Source organism: Eriocheir sinensis, chromosome 16 (assembly GCF_024679095.1).
Source record: "Eriocheir sinensis breed Jianghai 21 chromosome 16, ASM2467909v1, whole genome shotgun sequence".
Lineage (NCBI taxonomy): Eukaryota > Metazoa > Arthropoda > Malacostraca > Decapoda > Varunidae > Eriocheir > Eriocheir sinensis.
The window spans coordinates 7070706-7075035 of NC_066524.1; the positions used below are offsets into that span (position 1 = coordinate 7070706).

General features: G+C 40.8%; 1 long non-coding RNA gene across 1 annotated transcript; it reads left to right on the top strand.

Moving 5' to 3' along the window:
- The first annotated feature begins 2808 nt into the window (after positions 1-2808).
- Positions 2809-3860, top strand: LOC126999605 (uncharacterized). The gene is made up of 3 exons (XR_007753465.1): positions 2809-3067; positions 3417-3512; positions 3717-3860. It is a non-coding gene; the product is annotated as an uncharacterized LOC126999605 (long non-coding RNA).
- The last annotated feature ends 470 nt before the right edge of the window (positions 3861-4330 follow it).

Sequence of the window (4330 nt, forward strand, 5' to 3'; positions counted from 1 at the left end):
TATCTGGATATGGGAGGTTCCTCAGCCCCTGAATCATCTTGGTCATCCTCCTCTGAACTGATTCTAGCAAGTTGATGTCCATTCTGTAGTGTGGGCACCAAAACTGGACAGCATAATCTAAGTGTGGCCTAACTAACGCTAGTCTGAGGATGACCTTTGCACTTTTGTTGGTTACCGTCCTGTTAATAAATAAATACCCTGTTAGCCCTATTCCTCGCACTAATACATTCCCAGCCAGCAAAAAATATGGGCCCCATATGGGTTTGTGAGTGGGTGGAGTTGGGCCCATGTGGCCCATGTGGGCCCTTCGTGGGCTATATGTGGGCAAATGTTTATGAGCATGGGTCTGATGTGGGACCCATATGGGCAATGTGGGCCACTATGGATCAGCTGTCAGGAATGTTCTAAAACTTATTTTGTGAATTTTCTCTTCCCCAGCCCCTGCGCCTCTGTAGCTGAATGGTTTCTGTGACCAAGATCAATAGAATATAATAGGTCTTCTCTACCTCGTACCAGATTTCTCCTCTTCTGCGCATTAACGTCACCAGCAGCCCCTCAAGACTGCTTCGACTAAAACCTACCCACCACCAGTCTTCACCTGACCACAGGTGTAGACGCATCCTGTGTGCTCCATTTTCTTTATTTCGATGGGTGACTTAAGTATTTAGGATTAAGGAACTAAAGCAGTCACAATTAATGGGGCAGGGGTAAGAAAAGACTGGGTAGAAGAGGTTAAGGTGTTACAGAGGGTGTCAGGGTGGACAGGAGAACTGTTCAATAGAGGATGAACACAACACACACACACACACACATACACACACACACACACACACACACACACACACACACACACACGAAAACTGAAACGGTTTCAGTATCCCATGAAATATCTTTCTTTTTCCTTATTATTCTCCGCCTGCTCACTATCCCTCTCTGCCCTCTATCTCTTTTGATGACGTCAAAACCTATGCGTGAAAAGACCTGGTCTATTCTCTTGATCTTGTTAAGGTTTTTCATTATCAGTTATCGGGAATAAGGTTTTCTGTCATCGTGCCCAGCTATGCGTATAACCCTTCCTGCAAGCATAGTGTATGGGATAATGCAATACAGACATACATCATCGAGACTCAGCCCTTTTGACCTCATACAAGCATCTTATTCATCATTTCCCTGTTATGTATATTAGCTTGTGTATATAAGTCATTACGTATAACCCTTCCTGCAAGCATGGAGTGTATGAACGAATGCAACACAGACACATCATCGAGATTCAGCCCTTTTGACCTTATACAACCATCTCATTTATCATTTTCCTGTTACGTATAATTGCTTTTGCATAAATTTCAGTAGGTATAAGGTATAACCCTTCCTGCAAGCATGGAGTATGAAAGAATGCAACACAGACACATCATCAAGAACCAGCCCTTTTGACCTTATACAAACATTCCATTCTTCATTTCCTGCTGCGTATAATTACTTGTGTATAAATTTCAGTACGTATAGCCCTTCCTGCAAGCATGGGGTGTATAAAAGAATGCAATACAGACATGCATCGCAGAGAACCAGCCCTTTCGACCTTATATACTAACCTTATTCATTTTCCTGTAATATATATTAGTTTGTGTATAGAAATCATCACGTATAACCCTTCCTGCAGACATACAATCATATGTCATCAAGAATCATCCCTAAGGAAACAGAAGGCATTTTAATCAACCATTTTTCGTTACGTATATTCACTTGGGTTTAGAAATCACGTATAACCCTTACTGCAGACATTCAACCATACATCATCAAGGATCAGCCCTCTCAACCGTATATGTGTGTCTTCGTATGGCGGAGACACTGTATAACGGGGTGTATGGTACTGTGTGTGTGTTCGTGTGTTGACTTTATTTCCACACCACCTTGATTTGAGGTAAAAGTCTTGGTGCGTTTTTTTTTTCAAGAGGTGTCCCCCGTAGGCCTAATCCTCTTTTATTTGGTCAGGAAATTAATTGTTACGAAAGAGTGCACGTTGTTATAAAAGCACATGGGGTTGTAACAAAAGGGTACAGAATTGTTTTGAAAGCATACGTGGTTGTAACGAAAGTGCGCGGTGTTGTAACAAAAGCTTGCGGGGTTGTTTCGATCAACAGTGTATGGGTTTGTTGCAATCACAGATATATATTGGCTTCGCTAGATTGGACATCACGTGACCGCGGGCGAGATTCACAGGCGCCATTTTGAAAGGTTGCGCCAGTCATCAGCTGTATGGGGAAAGCATGGGGAAAACGCGGAAAGAAGAAACAAAAGGCACCCAGTGCTTTGTAATTAACTGCAAGAACTACAAAAATAAAGTTACGAAGAGTAGAGGAATCTCATTTCATAAGTAAGTCAATTTTGGTCACAGTTTTATATGATAATACCCGAAAATCGAGTGTAAAACAGAGAACACTCCCACTCCCAGCCCTTTGTTCAGAGAGTTTGTGGAATGTTGATCTCTCTGATAGGGTGAAGTAGGTGGATAATAAGATTTGCTGTTATATTCTTTCTGCTGTGAGTACTTAATAACCACTCTGGAGTGCATATAATGGTCTTGTAGGACCAATGTAATACTAAAAATCGATACGGAAATGTGTTTGGATACGATAGGTTAAGACAGGTTAGACTAGGTTAGATCAGGTTAGGTTAGGATTGGTTAGTTTAGGTTAGGATAGACTGGTTTAGGTAAGAATTGGATAGTTTAGGATATATTAGGATTGGTTATGTTAGGGTAGATTTGGTTAGATTGGTAGACCTAATGGTCAGCCACTGGAGGAGGTTTTATAAGTGGGAACTTTTCTGTAGTTTTAGCAAATTACCAAATAAATGTTCAACTTTCTGTTGCAGGTTTCCTGATAAATCAAAGCAGAGAGACCTTTACCTGGAGTGGGTCAGGCTATGTAGACGGACAGTGGACCCCAGTAATACTGCTCTCGTATGCAGTGCTCACTTTCGTCCAAGTATGGTAAATACTACCATGCATCATGCACAGCTACGTGAGGGAGCAATTCCAGAATTGGTTGATCTACCAAGCCACTTGCAGGTAGGCCTATTACAAAATACTGTAATGTCTATATCAGTATGAGAAGATTGCTAGATGCTTGATAATAAAACCCACATGGTAGAAACTAATGTGTATTTGGGAGACACGACAGTTTTGACATTTACTAGAGTGTCAAAACTGTCGTGTCTCCCAAATACACATTAGTTTCTAGTTTTCTACCATGTGGGTTTTATTATCAAGCATCTATATCAGTATATTGCTGTCCTATATGTAGCATGTTGTAAATAGGTATGAAGCATGACAAATTACCTCATTAATTTTTATGGGAAGCTACAGTATGGTCATTGGTAGTAATTATCTGTATTTTCTTTGCATTGTACTGTAATAGGTATCTACAAGGACCAGGTCAACTGTCACAAGTACAAGTGCAGACTTACCAGTGCCCATGCCTCAACCTGGGCCTTCTACGGAACAAATGCATACGGTAACTGAATTACTATTTCCATGTAAATTGAGACACTGTTGCTTTGGGAAAATGGGAGTTTGGTGAGAGAATGATAGCTATAGGCTGTACAGTAGAATAGGCCTATAGTATAGACCATGAAATTGCCATATGAATACAGATGCATTTACCATACTTCAGTGAATAGAGAATGCCACAACTAACGAGATTATTTCACTATTCTAGGAGCACGCATATCCATTACCAGCTGAAGTTACACCTGACAGTAGGATTTCTGAGCTGGGAACCCAGGTGGAATCATTACGTAGAAAGCTCAAGAACACAAAGGCCAGAGAGAAGAGGGCAAAAGAAACGACCCAATCATTGCTGAAGGAGTTGGAAGAAAAAAATCTGATAAATGCAGAGCTTGAGGTTCGCTTGGAATCTTACAAAGGTTAGCATTGTTGTAGTCTAATGTTGCCTGCTGGTTGCTATCTTCAGTAAATCACTCGAATACTGTACTATGCTGTAGGCTACATGGATGATTCATAATCTTCAACCGGTAGATCCTCAACTGCTTTTTGTCATTTGCAGACATACCATGTGACCTCTTCCAAAAACCAACAAAGGAGTATAGTGCTGCACAGAAAAACTTTGCCTTAACATTACACCTCTACTCAAGCAAGGCGTACAGGTACACCAGAGAGACGAAGGGAATCAACCTTCCTGAGCCGCGTACGTTACGCAGGTAATTAGTATTCTAAAACTACAGTTTGTTAGTCCTACTTTATTGTTTAGAGATCAGTAAATTGCATTTTTTTATACAAATTTCAATACATGTTGGGAAAAAAACAATTACA